At 33.6% G+C, this 22358-nt stretch overlaps 1 protein-coding gene across 8 annotated transcripts in view; it reads right to left on the bottom strand.

The window, feature by feature from the left end:
• MTHFD2L (methylenetetrahydrofolate dehydrogenase (NADP+ dependent) 2 like) overlaps nucleotides 1-22358 on the bottom strand; it is a 137721-nt gene that overhangs the window by 39112 nt on the left and 76251 nt on the right. The window lies entirely within an intron of this gene.

Raw genomic sequence — 22358 nt, 5'->3', positions numbered from 1 at the left:
ACCATGTGACTATAAAAAATTAATAAACAGAAACATTAAATAAATAGAGTCAGGAGACCAGAAAGGGGAGTTCCCATGCCCTATGCTGATAGCAGAGTCCAACAGGAAGGGGAAAGACCTCCTCTTCTTTCCTGGCAAGAGCTCAGCCAATGAGAGACTGTCACAAATCAGTCAATATAAAGCCATTTATATTACGCAGTCTTCCCAATTTCCTTGTCCCCTCTATAAAGGAGTTCTCTCTGGTTTTTTTGCTGGGGATTTGCACATGGCTCACCATGGTTGCAGACCCTGAATTGCAATTCTTTGCTGACCTGGAATAAATACATTTTTGCTGGAGAAATAACTGTCAGTCTATTTGTTTTAGGTCAACGTGACCTTGTAGTTCCTTTATTTAAGAGGTGGAGTCTTTTTTCCAGTGCTTTGAATCTGAGCCTGGCCATGGAAATCAATCTAACCAATAGAATAGGGCAAAAATGACAGTGCCAGGAAAAATAGAAGAAATAGTTGTTTTCTATGTTTCATCCTTAAATTAAAGGGAATAATTCTAGTATTTAAAAATTGATTATATTTTTTCTATTTATTTTCAATTGATAACTTTCATTAGATTAAGAAAATTTCCTTTATTCCTAGCTTTTAGGATTATTCCTGATTTTTTAGAAATTTGTTTCTTTGTTGTTGTTTTATTAAATCATGAATAGGTGTTGACTACTATAAATTGCTTTCTCTGCATCCATTGAGGTTATAAGAGTAATAGTTACACAGTTTTAAAAATTTGAATTCTTGTCTTCTTTTAGTACTGTTGTTTTTAATTTACTAATATTCAGAAATAAGACTAGGCTGAAGGCTTTTTATTCCCCTGTCACCTTTGTCCTGTTGTGATATCATTATAATAATCTTATAAATTAAATTGGGTAATGTTTCTTCTTCCTTTCTGTCACCCTTCCCCTACCTATCCCTCTCCTTGCCATTCCATAACTAAGTTTGTATAAAGCATAATTATTTATGTTTTAAAGAATTAATAGAAATTATCTCCAAATCATCTATTACTTATGTCTTTTAATATGAAGAACTCTGTTTACCATTTCAATTTATTTTATACTTAGTAGCTTAATCAGATTTTCTACGTCTTGGGCCAATTTTGGTCATTTTCCCCCCCTGGGTTTTAAAATGTTATCCAGGTTTTAAGTTTCAATCTAGGTTTTAAAATTTAATGGCATAAAATTATTTATATAATTTTAAAGTGTTCCACTGTCTCAGTTATATTTTCTGAATTTACTTTTTGTGCCATCTCTTTTTCCTTTTTTCCCCTAATTTTCATCCTAATGACTACATACATCCATGAAAATTTTGGTGTATTCTAATACCGATTATGAATTTATCCTACTGAAAATATGAACTCCATCAAATGATTCATACCATTAACTGAGATATTCCAAATTTTAAGTATCGAATTTAAAAATTAGATGTGTATACAGCTTTTGATAGCTCACATTTAATTTTTTCTATTTATTCTTTGAGTCATAAAGGTATATTTCAATAAATTAAGGTTTGTAATAAATGCAAATAAGTGCAATAAAACCTGCAGTCTTGGTATTCCATTCATTGAGTACTTAGATTTGAAATTTCCAATTGATTTTGAATAAAATGCAAATAAAATTTAGATGATTCATTTATAAAATTTCAACTCCACTCTAGTACACTTAGTTTGACTAAAATATTATTTAAAGGTTCAAAATTTCTATAATATCAATGATGAGCAGAAAAGAAATATATACACATATATGTATGTGTATGCATATTTTTAAAAACTGCAAATTTTGACAATGACTGCTTCTGATTCAACTGATACAATATCTCATTTGGAAGAAAGTCTGAATTATGTGTGTACCACAATTAATCCCAAGTCATTTCTGTCCATAGCATTTTTTTTCTTAGCAGCTTTATTGATATATGATTCACCCATTTAAAATCTACAATTCAGTGGCTTTCAGTATTCATCACCACAATCACAAAGTTGTGCATTTATCACCACAATCAATTTTTTACTATTTTCGTCATCCTCAAAAGAAACCTCTTATCCATTAGCACTCCCCATTTCTCTCTTCCCCTAGTCCAAATCACTAATCTATACTTCTATATTTATGGATTTGTCAAGTCTGGTCATTTTATATAAATGGAATCATACTATGGTGCTATATTTGTGTACTAGCTTTGTGTGGGGTTATGTGTTCTTTTTCTTGGGGTATATACCTAGGAATGGAATTACTGAGTCATATGGTAACTCCATGTTTAACATCCTGAACTGCAAAATAATTTTCTGAAGAAGCTGAACCATTTTATACTTCCATCAGAAATGTATGAAGATTCCAATTTTTCCACCTCCTTGCAAACACTTGATATTATTTGCAGTTTTGATTACAGCCATCCTAGTGGGTGTGAAGTGGTATCGTATTTGGTTTTGGTTTGCACTTCCCTAATGATAATGATGGTGAGAATCTTTTCATGTGATTTTATTGACTATTTGCATAACTTCTTAGAGGAACCTCTGTTCAAATCATTTGTCCATGTTTTAATTAGGTTGTTTTTTCACTGCTGAACTGTATGAGTTTTTTGTATATTCTGGATAAAAATCCCTTATCAGATATTTGATTTGCAAATATTTTCTCACATTCTTTGGGTTGTCTTTTTACTATCTTGATGATATATCCTCTGAAGCAGAGCGTTTTTAAAATTTTTTATGACCTTCAATTTATCTATTTTTTTCTTTTGTTGATTGTGCTTTTGGTGTCATAGTTAAGAAGGTTTTGCCTAGCCCAAGGTTATGAAGATTTACTGCTATATTTTCTTCAAAGAGTTTTATAACTTTAGTTCTTATGTTTGGTCTATGATCCATCTTGAGTTAAATTTTGTGTATGGTATGAGGAAGCAGTCCAACTTCATTCTTTTGCATATGTGGATATCCAGTTGTTCCAGAGCTATTGATTTAAAGAGACTTAATATCATTGAGATGGCAATACTCCTCACATGTTCTACAGATTCAGTGAAATTCTTGTCAAAACCCCAGCAGACTTTCTTCAGAAATTGACAACTTAATCCTAAAAATCATATGGAAAATTATGAACATGGGATGAATGAATATGGGACATCTTTCTTTTTAATTATGTTGCCTTTAATTTTCTTCGAAAATGTTTTGTTGTTTCTCAGAGTAGGATATTTTCTATTCTTTTTGTTAAATTTATTCCTGAGTATTTTATTATTTTTGGAATTGTTTCTTAATTGTGTTTTCAGATTATTCATTGCTAATGTATAGAAATACAATTGATTTTTATATATTGATCTTGTATCCTGAAACATTGCTAAACTCATTTATTAGTTCTAATAATTTTTAGATTCTTTAGGATTTTGTATATACAAGATAATGTCATCTGCAAATAGAGATCATTTTACTTTTTCCTTTCCATTATGAATGCTTTTTATTATTTCTTCTTGCCCTGGCTAGAACTTCCAGTATAATATTGCATAAAAGTGGTAAGAATGGTCATCTTTGTCTTGTTCTTCATCTAAGGGAAAAACATTCACTCTTTCACCAATAAGTATGATTTTAGCGATGAACTTTTTAAAAATGCCTATTATCAAACCGAGAAAGTTTCTTCTATTCCTAGTTTGTTGAGTGTTTTTATCTTGAAAGAATGTTGCATTTTGTTGAATGATTCTTCTACATCTATGGAGATGATCACATAGCTTTTGCCCTTTATTCTCTTGATGGTGTGTATTACATTAATTGATTTTGTATGTTAATGCAACCATATATTTCTAGTATAAATCCCACTTGGTCTTGGTATGTTATCCTTTTTACTTATAGCTGGATTAAGCTTGCTAGTATTTTATTGAGGATTTTTGGATCTATATTTATAAGGAATATTGGTCTGTACTTTTTCTTTGTCTGTTTCAATATCAGAATAATATTGGCCTTGTAGAATGAGTAGGGAAATGCCCCCATCTCTTCTATTTTTGGAAAGGTTTCTGAGGAAGTGGTATGAATTTGCCTCTAAATATTTGGCAGAATTTATTAGTGAAGTTGTTTGGGCTTGGGCTTTTCTTTGTGAGAGGAAGCTTTTAAATTACTGATTCAATCTCCTTACTTGTTAAATGTCTACTCAGATTTTCTATTTCTTCTTGTGTCAGTTGTGGTAGTCTGTGTCTTTCTAGGAATTTGCCCATTATAGTTTTTATAGTATTCCCTTACAATTTCTTTTTATTTTGGTAAGGTTGGTAGTCATATCCTCTCTTTCATTTCTGATTTTAGTAATTTGATGTTTCCCCTTTTTTTTTTCCTGGTCATTCTAGGTATCAATTTAGTTGATCTTTTCAAAAAAACAAATTTTGGTGTTGTTTATAATCTTTATTGTTTTGTACTCTCTATTACTTTCATTTATGCTGTAAACTTTATTATTTCCTTCCTTCTGCTTCCTTTGAGTACAGCCAGCTCTTCTGTTTCTAGTGTTCCAAGTTGGAAGGCTAAGATGTTGATTTGATACATTTTTTCTTTTTTAAATACAGACATTTGCAGCTATAAATTTCTCTCTAAGCACTGCCTTAACTGCATTCCATAAGTTTTGCTGTGTTATGTTTTCATTTCCATTCAGTTTAAAGTAATTGCTAATTTTCCTTGTGATTCCTTTTTTGACCCATTAGTTATTGAGTGTGCTGCTTAATTTCCACACATATGTGAATTTCCCAAATTCCTTTCCATTATTGCTTTCTAGTTTCATTCCATCGTGGCCGGAGAACATACTTTATGTAATCTCAATCCTTTAAAATGTATTGAGGCTTTCTCTAAATCCTAGCATATAGTTTATCCTGGAGAATTTTCCATGTGTTCTTGAGAAGAATGTGTATTCTGTTGTTGAGTGGAGTGTTCTAAAGATGTCTGTAAAGCCTAATTAGTTTGTAGTGTTGTTCAAGTGTTATATTTTCTTGTTGCTCTTCTGACTAGTTCTGCTATCCATTGTTGAAAGTGGGATATTGAAGTCTTCAACTATTGTTGTTGAATTGTCTATTTCTCATTACAATTCCATCTGGTTTTGCTTTATAGATTTTGGGGTTCTGTTTTTAGGTACATAAATGTTTATAATTGCTATATCTTCTAGATAGGTTGACAGTTTTTTCATTATAAAATGTCCCTCTTTATCTCTAGTAACATTTTTGTTTCTTAGTTTTAAAGTCTATTTTGTCTATTAGTATAGCCACTCTTGTTTTTTTATCATTGCTTTTTGCATAATGTATCTTTTTGCATTCTTTTTACTTTTTAAACTATTTGTATTTTTGAATCTAAAGTGTGTCTCCTATAGACAACATATAGTTAAATCTTGCTTTTACACCAGTCTGACAATCCCTGCCTTTTGACTGGATTGCTTAATCAATTCATATGTAGTGTTATATTGGTAGGGCTGGACTTATGTTTGTCATTTTACATGATTTTTTGTATATATTTCATGTGTTTTGTCTTCCTCTGTTTCTCCTTTACTGCTTTACTTTTTAATTAAGAGAATATTTTCTAGTGTAACATTTTAATTTCTCTATTTTTTTTCACTTTATTCTTTATTTTCTTAGTGGTTGCCCTAAAGTTTACATACTAACTTATCAGAATTGACTCTAGATTTATCTTAATTTAGTGCCAATGAGATATAGAAATATTAATCCTAGTATCTCTATTCCTTCCTCCATTTTTTGGTTTTTTCTTTTTTTTTTTTGTGGTACGTGGGCCTCTCACTGTTGTGGCCTCTCCCGTTGCAGAGCACAGGCTCTGGACGCGCAGGCTCAGCGGCCATGGCCCACGGGCCCAGCTGCTCCGCAGCATGTGGGATCTTCCCGGACCGGGGCACGAACCCGTGTCCCCTGCATTGACAGGCAGACTCCCAACCACTGCGCCACCAAGGAAGCCCCTCCGTTTTTTAGTTTATTATTATTATACATATTGTATCTTATTACATCTTTATATGTTACAAACTCAACAATATATTGTCATAAATATTATTTTATATAACTTTATGTCTTTTAGAATATATGAGAGAATATATTAGAGCAAGAACTAAATGTCACTTCTGTTTCTATTCATCTATTCCTGTGGATTAAACTTACCACCTGGAGTCATTTCATTACAGTTTTGTTCTCATCTGCCTCCTTTGTATGCTATTATCAAATATATTACATTTGTATATGTTATAAGCCCATCAATACAATTATATACATATTTTGTATGTATTTACTATTTAAATAAGAGAAAAAAAAGAAATATACAGTTGTATGTCTTTTATAATTACCTATGTAATTACCTTATTGGAGCTCTTTGGTTTTTTGGCATGTGTGCATTTGAATTATTGTCTGGGGTCATTTGCTTTCAACCTAAAGAGGCTTCTTCAGTATTTCCTGTAAGGCAGGTCAGCTGGCAATTCTCTTAGTTTTTATTTATCTAGAAATGTTTTTTGCCTTCATTTTTGAGAGATAGTTTTACTAAATGTAAGATCCTTGTTTGACAGTTCTTCTTTCAGCACTGTAAATATGTTATCTCACTGTCATCTGGCCTCCATTGTTTCTGATGATAAATGAACTGTTAATTTTATTGAGGTTCCCTTATATGTGGTGAGTCATTTTTCTCTTGCTGTAAGGTTTTCTCTTTGCTTTTCAACATTTTAGGTGTGATATGTTTGAGGGTGTATCTATTTGGGTTTATTCTAGTTGGAGCTTGGTGAACTCCTTGCATTTGTACATCAATGTTTTTCATCAAATTTGGGGAATTTTCAGCCATTTTTTCTTCAAACATTTTTTTCTGCTCATTTCTTTCTCTCCTCTCGTCCTGGTAACTCCATCACACATATCTTGGTGTGCTTAATAGTTTTCCACATTTCTCTGAGGCCCATTCATTTTTCTTTATTCTTTTTATTATCTATTCTTCAGATGGCACAACTTTATTGATCTGTTTTCAAGTTCCCTAATTGTTTCTTCTAACAGCTCAAATCTACTATTGAACCTCTGTAGAAAATTTTTTCATTTAGTTATTTCACTTTTCAACTTCAGAATTTTCATTTAGTTCTTCTAAATAATTTATATCTCTTAACTGATATTCTTTTTTACTAAGACATTGTTATCATGGCTTCCTTTACTTCTCTAAGCATGGTTTCCTTTACTTCTTTGAATATACTTACAATCGCTGCTTTGAAGTCTTTGTCTGCTAAATTTGACATCTGGGCCCTCTCAAAGGCATTTTCTTTTGCCTGCTTTTTTTCTCCCTCTCTATATATTGCTGTCACACTTTACTGTTTCTTTGCATGTCTCAATATTTTGTTGAAAACGAGACATTTAAATAACATATTATAGCAAATCTGGATATTGATCTACTCTACTTGAATTTCTTTTGTTGTTTTTATTCTTTATTTGTTTAGTGACTTGGCTATACTACTTCAGTGAAATCTATTTTACCTGTAGTGTGCATCCTTTGATATCACTCCTCAAAGAGCACAGCCTTGGGCATAAACACAGTCACCATGGGATGACAGTGGTTTTTAACAAAGTTCTCTTTAACGATATCTTTCTCTGATCCCTCTGGTAAGCTAGTCTCTCTCTTTTAGCTACTCTTCCTCTATTGGTATCACACCCAGCTTTTAGACTCCACTAATTGTCTATTGATTGCTCTATTATTTCAACAATACCTTGGGGAATAGACTGTTCTACAGTCTGATTCAGTTAGAGTCAAGCTTCTTTACAGGGGTAGTTTTCGAGGCCAGTCTTTTGTTCCAACCACACGAGGTGTTTTCTTAGCTTTATCTTTCCTTGTTTCTCTCTGTTAAACATATAGCTGATCTGTGATTTAGCTTGTAGCTTTCATGGACTACCAGCCTCTTCTTAATTGTCTGCCACCAAAATCTTCATTGTATTTGACAGTGCCTTTAGGCTCGAACTTCCCTATACTCTCTCCAAATAAAATCATTTCCCTTAGGAAGAGTTATGGGGCTTTCCATTCTTGCAGCCTGCCTGTCCCCCTGGGTAAGAACTCTGAGCAACCTCTCCAGATCATTATTCTGCACTGATATTTATGTTCATATTATCATCACAAAACTATTTCATTTCAATGATGAACTTTTAAACCAAATTTACTATAATATTCACTATAATGTCAGATGTTTAATATTTTATAGAATAAAACTCTAAAAGCTTTACATTGATTCCATGAATTCAATAAAAAAATCAAACCATTATTAAAATTAATTGAGTTTCTCTGCATGTCTGATATTTTTAAGCACACTTTTATTTTACTCAGCAGGTACCATGCATGCTGTTCAAAGGGAGGTGTCTTTGTGTCAGGAAAGAAGAGGGAAAAAAAGATGGCTTATCTCTGTCTTTCAAATTTAATCACGAATTAAAATAACCACTCTTTTCACTGCAAAGATGTGTCACATTATACTAGATGAGATGATGGTTAAGTCTGGAATTACAATATGGAAGTCACCGCATCCATTCTGGATTTTCAATACAATAATAACAATGCATACTACTACTACTAAAAATAATAAAATACATGATATATATAACATTGTATATATAATGTTTTATATATATATATATATATATATATATACATACATATATGTGTGTGTGTGTGTGTGTGTGTGCGTGTGTGTATATTCCAGCACTAAACTAAACGGAATTCCAGATATGGAATAAGCTGGAACTATTCTGGGAAAACTGGAACATACAGACAATACTCTCCATGTACTGATTTGATTAAAAAGTGACATATTCACATCGTATCTCTCTCTGTTTATTTGGGTCCTCTTTAATGAGTTTCAGAGAAGAGCCAGAACTCTTGAAAATTTCAACTGATGAGGTTTTCTTGTCCCACACTTTTACTCACTCTCCATGGTCTTCCTCCCCACAAATCCAATACTATTATTGACTGGAAATTTTATTCCCAACTTACCAAACATATTAAATTGAATTATTAATATTTTATATAGTCAGCACTCAGATAATGTATAATTTTTTTGGCAGGGGGACTTACCTTTAGATCTTGTCTTCTACTTCTGTTTTAGGGACTCATTTTAAAGGAGATAAACTTTATGAGTCCTTATGTATCTGGAAATTTCTTTGTTTCATCATCACTTCTGAGTGATAGTTCAGCTAGGTACAAATTTCTAAATCAAAATGTTTTTTCCTCAAAATTTTGATGATATGACTCCATTGTCTTCTGGCACCAAAACCATTGATAAGTAATTAATCTTCACTGCAGATTCTTATTTGTGTGTAGACACTCTCTTTTTCCATTGTATATTTTAGGATTGTCAATGTCCTGAAGTTTTCATCTTATGTACCTAAGTATAATTATTTTATTGTAATATTTCTCAGCACGTGGTAAATTTTTTCAAACTCAGGACTCATATCTCTCTTTAGCTTCATAAAATTATCAGTGATCTTTCCTTAAAATGTTTTGTTTACATTTATCTTTAATATCTCCTTCTGGAGAAATTTCTTAATTTATCATCCATATCTCAAGCCATATATTCTAGCACTTTATCTCTTTGTGTTTAATTCTGGAATGAGTTCATTTTATTATTCCAGTGGATTTACTTTTCCTCTGTGTTAATTGTATTCAGCCTGCTTTAAAGTTTTATTTTTTTAAATTTCAATAACAATTCTTCATCTACAATGTTTCTAATTAATTATTTTTCATAATTATCTGTTCTTGCTGCATAACCCCCTTTTTCTTGTTTTTAAAATTTCATTCTTCTCTCATGGTTGTAATCCCTTCTTCATCTTGCTAATGAAATCAAAATAACTTTTTATAAAGTCCTTTCTGTTTGTACTAGTATGCTTATTTTCCTTAGTCAGCTTTTCTGTTTACCAAGTTTGTTGTTTGTCTTTTGTTAAGTGATTGTATAGTCATTTTCCACAAGATATCTCCTCCTAGAGCATCCTGGTCTCTTACAGCAAGTTTGTGGTGGCCTCAACACAGGCTCTGCTGGTGGTCTGGCTCCAGAGCAGGCCTGGCACTCAGGGTTGCACTCTTCACAGATCCACTTCCAGATTTGTTCCTGCTAAGGCACAGATCCAGACTCCCATAACTGTACAAGCTGTGCTGCAGGAACCCCAAGCTATATGGCAGGAGGTACTGCTGTTCTAAGCTCAGCCAGGAGAGTAGAAAGCAGGTGGCACCTTTCCCAGAACCCAGTTTTACTCAAGCTGTGCAGATGTGATCCTGAGCTATGTGCACAACTTGTGTGGGCATAAAGATGCCAGCACTTTTTTCCAAGCATTCACCTGAGTCTCAGCCCTCTCCTACCCGTGGGCTACTTCACAGCTTCAGACTGTTCTGAATTTTACTTGTTCCTCATTGCTTTTTTCTTTTAGTGGAATATCCTTATTCTACTCTACAGAGACCTACCTTATTTTCTAGAATAACTATGTTTATTAATTTAAAAAATGTTTTTCCATATTGTCAAATGATATACAAAACATTTTATTTCCCACTATTCACTTAGGAGAAGAGAAAGGCTGATTCAATTTCAATTGATTAACATTCCAGTTCAGGTGTATCCTGAATTTTGAAACTTGGTTTCTCCACTGAAAAGGTCAGAAACATCTAGTTTTATATTACATTCAATTCTTGGAAACACTATGGCTGGGTGTACCCAATGATGTGGAGGGATGGGCATGAAAGAAGTACCTGTGGGGAGGACAGATCTTCCAAATGTCGTGACATATCATTTTACAGTATTAAAAAATCTTATTCATTAATATCACCACTGCTCTCATGAGAAAAAACATTAAGTATTTGGAAACTGTCAAGCTCACAGTGGGGACACTGCTTTTGCAAAATTCTAAGTTTGCTTGAAATCAAACTATAGCCTAGCTCACACATCTAGTACAAGTCCACCACAACTCGCCTGGGTGCCTTTTGTACCTGCTACCAGTCTTTGCTTTCATATTTTCCTTCCCACTGACAAAAACAGACCAGTGGGCACTCTGATCCATTTCCTTCAAGCCCAATAGAAGGATCTGTCTTTAGCGCCAAGCAAGATTTTTCCACCCCATTCACCTTTCTGATCTGAGGGTCATGCCACTTTCCAGCACATTGGAAAGACTGTGGTGATGAATATAATGAATGATTTCATTTGTCACTTGAGACCCCACCCTCCACAAACAGAGAGTGTCACAACCTTAGCATATAATCATCCCATGACAACAGTTGGGACAAATAGTAACAAGAGGATTGTTCTGTCACACCTATCAACAAACTGAAATGGTGTTAGTTCTAAGTTTGGTCCTCCATAAAGCGTAACAATAATGTTATTAAACAATGTTCGGAGCCAAACCTTACAGAGTCCACTACCATAGATGGGGTCAGTATGCAAGCCAAAGTCAGGAAAGAATGGGCACCTTGAAAGAACGAAAAAAACTCTCTGTTCTCTTAGGGATTTAATGGGTGGGTCTGTTACCTTGCCTACCAGCTTTGTTTTGGGAGAATAACTAGTTGTTTATATCATTATCTGTGATGCAAGGACCACAAAATTAAGGGCAACACATTCATATTCATTTGGAAACATTAAAACTATCCAGAGCATGGAACTCTGAAGAGGCTTGAGATGAAAGGCGGGAAATCAAGGGAATACGTTTTTGACGTTAAAAAAAAAAAGCTTATTAAAAACAAACAAATGAAACTAAATAATAAAACTAAATACCAAAAAAAAAAATCCAATGCTTGTTATAAAAAAATGAAGAAAATCCACACAAAGGGATTTGAGAAAGCTTCTCCATTAGGAACTAGTAGTTACCCAGTAGGGTAATCAGGTTTGTCACTTGGTCTGCACAAGCATGCAGTCTGAGTCATTGGAAAGAACCTGGGCTTTGGAGGCAAACAGATCTCCACCTTGACAATTATAAACTGTGTGTTCTTACACTAATGGTAAGATTATATTCCACATTTATAAAAATAAACACAATGACACTTCCCGAAGCCCTAAATTTCTTGTAAAAATAAAATTAAGTAGATGAAAGCACAGAGCATGGTGCTTGGCATACAGTAGCATTTGATGAATGACAATTGCCTTTGGTTTCTTAGTTTTCTAACTGAAATCTCAAACACAATATGAATATTGTGTTGTATATAGCTTTAATGACATTAAGTTACCATAAGTGACCTTATTCCTAGGTAACTAAAATGTCTTTCTTTATATAAGTTACTTTCTTTATAAGTTGCTTCAAACTTTTTTTTAAAAAAAGTCAAGGTATAATTAAATATCTTTAAATAAATGTCACTGTTAACTTCCTTTTGGCAATTTTAGCAATTCAGTTTATTTTGTGAATATCCCTAGTTATTTGTTTAGGGTAAAAAACAAATATAGCTTAAAGGACCACATATAAATAAACCAAAATTGCCCCAGTTTTACCTGTTTAAGCCGCTATTGTTATGTGACTATGACCTCCAGCTGATTCCAGGAAAGCAATGTCATAATCAGTGAGGCATTATTTTTGTCTCTTTGGTCAGGGGAGGGGAGGGGAGCCCTTCCCTTACATAATTATTCTAGGATTAGTGGTGCACCAACCATTTTCCATGTAGAGTTTACAGGCCAGAATCCCTAATGAGGCACATTGGATGATGAGAGAACATTTGATGAATATATAAGAATAAACAATAGGTAAAAAAAGATTTTGATTTGAGTTCTAAATTAATTCCTTGGCCATGAAAACACACAAAAAATGTACAAGGAGTTAAAACTTCTCCAGTTGGAGCACGTATTTTGCTAGAAACAAATATGGGTCTATGACAAAAAGAAACGGAGATGAATTTTTGCCCCCTCAACAGATTATTGATTCCTAAAGAATGTCAGCCTCACTCTATGAGATTATGCTCTTTAGCACTGCCATGCATTATGAATGGGACACATATGGCAGGCTGTTTTGTAAAAGCAGAACTGGAATAAAGATGTAGCAATACTCTACTCAAATAAGGAAAATGCCAAGTTTTTTGCTATTTGAATATATGAATGGGAAATAGTCTTAATTGGCAGAGAGTTACAGAAGTGTAGATATAACTCTGGAAGCTTTGCAAATTTAAACTCATGCTTGTTTTTTGTCTTCCTTAAATATGCCCCTTGGGTTCTATTAAAAAGTGTTACTAATAAAATGTGGAGTGTGACCAACATAGCTGTAAATTCTTGAGAAACAGTTATGCATGCTTGATGCCTGCTCCTTCAATTATTATAACACTGGCACTTAAGAAAAAACAAATAAACAAGGAAAATAAAAGCACATCCCCACTTTCCAAAATTATGGCAACAATAGCCAAAAGCAGAATGAAGAATCAAGATCAGCTACTTCATTATATGACCATGGCAAATCAATTCACTATAAGCCTCAACTTTTTGCATCTATAATGTAAGGATAATAAACTTACTAACCTCATAAGGGTGTTGTGAGATTTAAATAAGATGATGTTTCAGAAATGCTCAACAACTATTAGCCCTTATTACCATAATAGATAAACATTATGAACACTAATATTTAAATAAAATGATGAAAATCCTATACTGAAACTCTCTATTCAAAGATTATTTTCAAATCTGCTTGATAACAACCACTATGTTTTAAAAAATAATGTTCCCTAAAACCGCGGTGGGGTGGGGATGGTGGTGTGCTGAATTGGGCGATTGGGATTGACATGTATACACTGATGTGTATAAAACTGATGACTGATAAGAACCTGCAGTACAAACAAACAAACAAACAAACAAAACAACTAATACTAAACTTCCTTTGGGTTATTTGTATGGAAATATGTTAATATAAATGTTTCAGACATTACATGAAATTTCTAAAAATCTTATATGTTCTGGTATCATGTTGTAAGACATAATTCTAATTATTACTTTAAAATGTATATCTCAGAAATAACTAAATTTCCTTGTCAACAGCATTATTAAGAACTTTCATCAAATCTTTAACCATGGTCATTTTTAAGTCTTTTGTCATTTACAGACAGTTCTGGGTGTACTCTGATGCTTTTGCAAAAATGTTCCTATAAAAGGGTTTCATCTTCAAGGAATTCATGGAAAAGACTCTGACAAGTACAGCTTTCTGGTAACTGACTATACTGCTGAACTGAATGAAGAAGCATTTTCAGAACTCTAATGGAAAACTGATGAATTCATAAAAGTGCTAACAAAAGATCACGATGAAAAAAAGAATTAATTACATGGGACTGAGTGAACTGATGAGGATGATTATAATTTTTGTGACTTTCTGTTTCAATAAAAAAAAAATCCCACAAGGACTCAGAGGCAAAAAATATACAAATCAATTTTCACTGCAAAGTAAAGAAGCTGTTACAGTGGAGGACTGAATGTCAATATCATGACATAGTATAAGTGTGTTTCGTGTTTGGTAATTGCAATCATTGTTGCTTTTGTTGTGGTCATCCATTTACAATGCTTGGTGTCAGTTTATCTCTTGTAAAAATGAAATACAGTGTGTGTGTGTGAAAACAAAAAAATAAAATGGTAAAAAAAAATAATGTTCCATGATACTCAAATATAAGAAGGTAATAATTATTTAATTATTTAATACCTCTCTTTTCTTCTAAGAGTTATTGTTTCAGCTAATACATTTAGGTGTTTAATGCATTTTAATTTAGTTTCTCTATATGATGTGAGGAAGGGATCCAATTTTATTTACTTGTATGTGGATATCTGCTTGTCCAAGTAAAATTTTTCAAAAACACTGTTCTTTCCCTATTGAATTATCTTAGTACATTTCTTCAAAATCAATTGACTATAAATGTAAAGGCTCATTTCTAAACTCTCAATTCTATTCCACTGAGGGAAATACACACACACACACCCCTATCTTTATGCTTGTACCACATAAACTATAGTACTATGGATACCATAGTTCTGTAGTAAGTTTTGAAATCATGAGTTGTAAGTCCTCCAACTTTCTTTTTGTTCTAAGATAGTTTTGGCAATTCTGGGTTTGCTGCATTTCTGTATGAATTTTAAGATAAACTTGTCAAGGTCTACAAAAAAGGCAACTGCAATATTGATAAGAATTGCATTGAATCTGTATAACAGTTTGGACAGTGTTTCCATCTTAACAATGTTAAGTCTTCTGATTTATGACTATAGGATATTTTCCCATTTATGTTGGTCTTCTTTAATTTAATACAAGTTATATCGTTATTTTGTTAGATTTATTCATAAGCATTTTATTCTTTGTTGGTGTTACTGGAAATGAAATTGCTTTCTGATTTTATTTCAGATTTTCCATGCTAATACATAGAAATAAAATTGGTAATGTGTATTGATTTTTGTATTCTGCAAAAAAACCCCAATAATAATGTCCCATGATACTCAAATATAAGAAGGTATTAATTATTTAATCACATAGAAAAAAACTTAATGTCCCTATACATGCTTTTTTTCAGAAATGTCAAGGGCTAGCTAGTGCTGGAGATGAAGCAGATAAATTTGAAACTAAATATGTTTTTCTAAGGTTTAAAATAACACAGGGGCAAAAATTGACTGTGCCTCTATTCATCGCAAAGCTTGCTTCAGTTAAAATCTGGATTTGTCTGTGACTGACTATAGTAGAATGAGGTATTAATGACATCTGGATAGCTCTAGGAGCTTGAGGCAAGAGGAAAGACCTTCAGCAGCAAGGAACATTCAAGACAGAATGGCAAAGGTAGAAAAAAGGAACCCAAATAAGAGCAGGTACAGGTTTTCCTTCCCTACCTCTTTCCCTCATATTCTTGCCCCACTCCTTCCTCTTGGTGCTAATTGAAAACTAGATGACTTCTTTCTACTTCTTTCTACTAAATTAATTTAAAAGCCAAAATTACCCTCAATTTCAGCATCCCTAGGCCTTTCAGTTTTCCATCTGTTTTGATAAGCTTCATTGAGATATAATTTATATCCCATATAATTTAATTATCCATTTAATTCACATGTCTTTTCATTTCTTCTTTTCTCCCAAGAAGAGTCATTTAATTAGCACTCTTGGTACTTTGCAGGAGACAAGCCATTTCAGCTTAGTACACCACTCCCACGCTCTTCTACCTTAAAAGGTTAATAGTCCCAGAAGACAACATGGACCACAGGCAGAATCTTGCCACAGACTGGGAATGGATCATCTTAATATTTTTTATTTCATTTTATAATTGTGAAATCAGTACATCTTGAAGAATTTATTTGGAGAAATCAGAGAAAGATAAAGAATATTTATCTATCACCTATTAGCCATTAGCCTGAGGTAACAACTCTTCTCAAGTTGTATTTTTTCATCTTTATTTTCTGTTGTCAATGTGTGTGTGTGTGTGTGTGTGGTTTTATTTAGATTTCTAGCATGTCTATAACCTAATATAATTATTTTTCAAAATATAATTGGTCGTAAGAATTCCTTCTTATAGCTACACCATCATTTATCAAATATTCCCATGTTGTTGGATGTTTAGGCTGTTTCCAACTTTTTGCTATGATAAATAAATCTGTGATGGATATCTTTGAATATTTCTCTGAAAGCCTCCTTGTATTGCTCTTTAGGATAAACTCCTGGATGTAGTATGTTGAGACCTAAGATAATGTCTGTTCACAAGCTTATATCTGAAACAAGTTTTAAAGTCTATTTATTTGTGTTTGAGGAAATGTACTCAGGCTTACGATCTCATCTAATGCCCACAGTAAACTAATGCCATTTTCTGAGTTCTTTTCAAGCCATACAGAGCTTCCACTAAAAAGTCAGAAAATTTATCATAAAGTAGAAGAGGGGGAAACTCCTTCAAGTAGTTTTTTATTCAAAAAAAAAGTAAATTTGGGGTGACATCTTAATGACCTAAAAGAACTTATGTTACTCTTAATGTACAAAGAGGAATTCTCATTCACTGTGACATGGTGTATCACATTATTTTTATGACTATCCTAAGTATCCTGTGAAAGATGTATGTTATGTGTCCTTTGGGTTTTGTGTGTGTGTGTTTTACAGAGACAGGGAGTCTTCCTGCCTATCTTTAAAATAACTGTAAGTATGAATTATGAGACACATACAACAGAAACATGATGGAAATACAACTGTCCTTTTTTTGCAACGTAATATGTGATCCCTGATATTGATTTCTATCTTGATTGAAAGGGCACACATTAGGAAGATACTAAGAGCAGACTGGCTGCAATCTGCACACTTAGAGAAGACCTATGACTTATTTAAATTTGTTCCAACCACAGTCATAAAGCCCAGATCCATGCATAGTTACTCATTAATGCTCAAGTTTTGTAACAAAGGTACGTCATTCTAAAATAATCAATTATTAAGTAACCAAATCAGAAATAAATTAGGGAGGAAACGGAGGAAACGCACTTAGGTGAAAGATGGAGAGCCAGAGCCTGAAACATTTCTCTGAATATATACGTGGGTGAGAAGAAAGGACTTTCACAGAAACCTGCCTGAGGAGATCTATGGCAACACAGTGATTCCTTCCTTCTCGTTGCCCTCCTTCAGAACCAAAGCCACACCTAAAGCAGGTAGCTAGGTGCACAGTCAGATTCTCCATAGCCTATTTCAAACACCACCTCTGTATAGATTATTACACAAGCGTTGATGTGTGATATTTCATCCCTGAATTTTTTTAAAAAAATAGCTTCCTGAATTTTAATTAGATGTGCGGTGTTATTGCAAAGCCACAACTAGTAATGACTGACTCTAGCGCTAATGAAATAATTTCACTTTCTGCCAGTCATCACACATTTGGGAGAGACATTCATCAATACCACAAATCTGAATGTACCGCAGGAATGATGACTTCACCAAAGAAGGGCTCATACTGCTACCCACACGAGAAAGTAAAGCAATGGTATTTTCTCGTTCTTTCACTGAGGACAGTCATCACCTCTCAGCCGTTTCTCTGCCTTCTCCCTACCTTACCTTTGAATTCTGCACCTGTAAGCTCAGAGTCAATGGTGTTGATGCAATGCTATATTAAGCTTTCGGGAAGTGGAACAGCCCTAAATAAGGTGTTAAGGAGAATCTAAGTTTGAATGGATCCTGAAGAGATCATCTGCCCCGATGAAAGCTTTTTTCAAGTTTTAGGAAAAAACCTTAAACCAAGATAAGCACCTGACTTCTAAAGAAGGAAGTTTATTCATTTAACAGTAAGTTTTCTAGTTTCCAATGTAAGGTTCTTCACGAGGTACAAGAAATACAACGATAAATAAGACATGGTCCTCTGGCCACTGGAGGTCACAATGCAGTAGGAGTAACATCAATACTATCCCCTAATGTGGTCACCTTCAGTGCTGTCCCACTTGCAATCCGTACTGTTCTTTACTCATCACATACCTCATCTAGGTCCTCTGTATTGCCATTCTCCTTTTCCTCTGTCACTATCTTGTGATAGTGACAAAAATTGCGATGTGATGCTTGAAAGAAGACTTTACTACTTTAAATAAAGGCACCCACTGTCACCCCATGTTAGCATCATGTATTTAAATTTTACATAACATTAAGGCATATTTTATGCCTTACATGTGTCTTGTTAAACAGCTTTGTTACAGCTATAAACAATGACTTGATACAGTCTCATATAAAGTAAGGGCTACTAAAAAATTAATAAACTAGAAAGAGGTAAGTCCATTGAAGGCATGGTAAAAAGAAAATGCCTTAATCTCCTCTTCAGTGTAGTCCAGATAGCATTTATTGGAGTCACTTGTTGAAGTGAGTCATAATATTCAAGGGACATATTCAAAAGGGCACAGAAGCTGTAGAGTAGATTTTAAATCATCTGCTGATAACCAAGGAAAATATCATGGCTTTAGGTACCACTCTTTATGCAATATGGATTAGATACCCTAGAACCTATTGGGTTTTAGTGCAGAGAGAATAATTTGCTAACAGAGGGGTAGAGGGCTTTTAATCCCTACTAGCATGTAGACTCTGAATGTCATACCCATATCTGCCTTGACCAGACCCTCCAGAGAGTTGAATAGACAGCATAGGGGTAATAATAAATAGAAAAAAATAGACTGGATGACCAGGAAAAAAATAGCCTAAATGGCCAGGAAAAACTAGAGAGCATATCCAAAGTATGTAGAACTTTTGTTTCAGGTCCTAGTTTTTAAAAAGCAAGAATGAATTTAAGTCAATAGATGGTTCAAGCAAAAATTAAGCAGCCCAGCCTCAGAAATCAGATAATCAGACCATAAAGAACTGAAAAAATAATTTGTTCTCATTTTACAAAGCATTAAAATAATTATATAATAAGCATGAGAAATACATGGTTACTATAAGCAGGCTCTCTGGTGGAAAAAATTATATGAAGATACAATAGTCTGTGAGAATTGAGGCCGGAAAAAGCAAGTCAACTGGGAAACCTAGCCAAGCCATATAATGGAAATCAAATGCATTAAAGGATAAAGGATGATCATGACAAGTCCACTAGGCACATACCAGAAACACAAGCTCAAACAGAAAATACAAGCTGTGAGAAACATTTATTAATGATGCTTAAGTTTATATGTGGAAAAATTCAACATTTATGAAGTTAAGACAATCATTCTATTTTTAGAGCATAATTTTGCCTCTACTATATGGTGTATTTTGTTTTCCCAAAGATGTTTTCTCATGTTACTCAAAGAGTACTTTCAAAGATGATAAAGAGTGGAGTTACAAGGGAACAACAAGTATGAAACAGCAAAGCTTCAGGAAAAAAACCGACAATATTTTTCCTACACAATTATTCAAAGTGGATACTGCAGCAAGAATAGGCCATCCTTCATTAGCACTGGTTATGCAGAGGCAAAAAGGAAACATATGGAACTTACACCAACCAATAAGCGTCAGACATGACAGGACTGCTCAATCCACACAGCTTCATTCTTAAAAAAGCTATTTAACAACACTCATGTGAGGCATAAAATATACCTTAATATTATGTAAAATTTAAATACATCATGCTTACATGGGACAATATTGGGTATCTTTATTTAAAGTAGAAAAGTCCTCTCAAGCACCACATTGTGAATTTTGAAGTGTAACAAAATAATAAAAGAGGAGGCGAATGGCATTGATTGTATAAACAATTGTTTTGTATAAACAAACTCACTCTCATGGTTCTATCCATGCCTCAGTGTCCGGTACCATTGATGCTAATGACTTCCAAACCTATCATTCCAGATTAGAACTTTCTCCCTCACCCCAAATCCATATATCTCAATCCTCTACTGGACTTCTCCACCTGAATATACCATGAGTGTTTCAAATTTAACAAGTTCAAATGGGATTCATCATCATCTTCCACCCTCTCATCTTCTTCCCCCACCCCCCAAACCTTGCTTCCTTTCTGTATGCTCTTCCTTGTTACTGGTAACACCATCTGCCCAGGATCCAAAGCCAGAAAGTCTTTCTAGTCTACTTTCTGTTTCTCTGTTTGATTTTCAACTATTCCTGTATTAGTTTTAGAACCACATCAATGCTACTTCCAGTCTCATCCTTGCCCAGGGGCTACCAGAGTAACCGTTCTAAAATTTAAATATTATCATGTTATTCCAACGTTTACAACTATTTAAAGGTCACCCATAACCTACAGGATAAAATCCAAATCTTTTCATTTATTTTTCTGTCTGGTCCTTCTCAGATGCTCAAATTCATTTTTCACCACTCGCAGACAGGCATCTATCATTTTGAAATAGTTAAAATTTTTTTGATATATGCATAGTGTTTTATAGCTTTAATCTACCAAAAGTCCTCTTCCCTTTCATTTTTCCCAGGGAGTTTCTGTTCATTCTGTGGGATAGGACCCACTCAATCATTTCATCTTCAGAGTCAGTGAAACACAGCTGTCACTCTTCCTCAGTGGTTCTTTCTCTCTGTCTCTGTCTGTCTCTGTCTTTCTGTCTCTGTTTCTCTTGGACTCTGCCTCTCTCTCTTCTCTCTGTATTGTCTCTGTTTCTCTCTTCCTAGATGATAGATAGCCAGACATATATATATCTACACACACAAACCTCTAATACTATGTCAGTGAACTGTATTACCCTAATTTGTTTGTACTTCTTTCTCCTCTGCTAGGCTCTAAATTTCCCAAGAGCTGAAACTATAATTTATGTATCTTTGTTTTCCAGAACCTGATGTAGGCCCTAATATATGTAGTGGCAAAATTAGTATCTGTTCAAAAAATGAATGAACCCAAGGAAATGTGTACAGACTTCTACACTACAGCACTGTTTATAATAGCAATAAATTGGAAATAACATTCATATCCATCAACAGAAAATGGATACTTAGTCAACTGTGTATTATACAACTAGTGCTACATGTATTTACATGAGCAAATCTCCAAAACGTAACGCTAATCAGAACAAGTTGCAGAAATGTACAGCACGTACAATTGAAAACATACATAATATTCAGATCTAACAAATCTGGTTGATGGTTGTACAGGTGTTAACATTGTTTTCTTGCTATTTTTAGGCATATTTTAAATATTTCACAATATAAATTTCTTAAAGACTTGGCCATAAAAACATAACAGAGTAATAATAACAATGGCCAGAGACATTTCCTGAAAGGGCCTTTCCCCTTTGTGATATACATATATGTAACCAAGTAAAATTAAGTATAAACAACATATCATTTAACAATACAAAACACGGTTCAAAGGAAATCTGTATTTCTTCATAATAAAGAAAGGTCTTTGATTTAATTGCTCTTTACCTAAGAAGTTCTTTCGGATACCGCTATGGACACTTATTCATGAAAATTAGGAATATATATATGTGTAAGAAAAGAATCTCCAAAGAAAAAAAATCAGTCTCTGCTTATCATGTACTGATACTATCAAATGAAAACACTTGGAGACGAAAGATTGCATAAGTCCATGCAATTATAACAAGCTGAAATATATATATATATGGGTCTCAAGTAAATGAAGAAAATGAAATTAAACCTTGGGATGCTTCCAGATGCTCATTCTGGGGGGAATGTTTTTGATTAGGATAACATGGGTCAAGGAAAAATATAAGAGTAAAAGTTTATATACACCTTTCACAGCATATATATCAAGGTACCAGCAACTTAAATAAGCCCTTTAGTGCTAGATGATAAATTTTTGTATATTTTCATTTAAAGCATACTGTAGTATTAGTCATAGAGTCATAACATGACAAACTGAAGGGAAGAGAAACTACATTCATTTAGTACCAATCATGTGCTAGGCACTTAATTCTTATAGCAGACTATACCACTAGTATTATTACCTCCATTTTATAATAGTTGAAAATGAAGTCCAGAGAGTTAAATCTGATTTTTAAGGTTAAAACTGA

Source organism: Globicephala melas, chromosome 5 (assembly GCF_963455315.2).
Source record: "Globicephala melas chromosome 5, mGloMel1.2, whole genome shotgun sequence".
Lineage (NCBI taxonomy): Eukaryota > Metazoa > Chordata > Mammalia > Artiodactyla > Delphinidae > Globicephala > Globicephala melas.
Note: the sequence above shows the minus strand (reverse complement) of the source record. Positions and strands in the feature narration are given on the sequence as shown.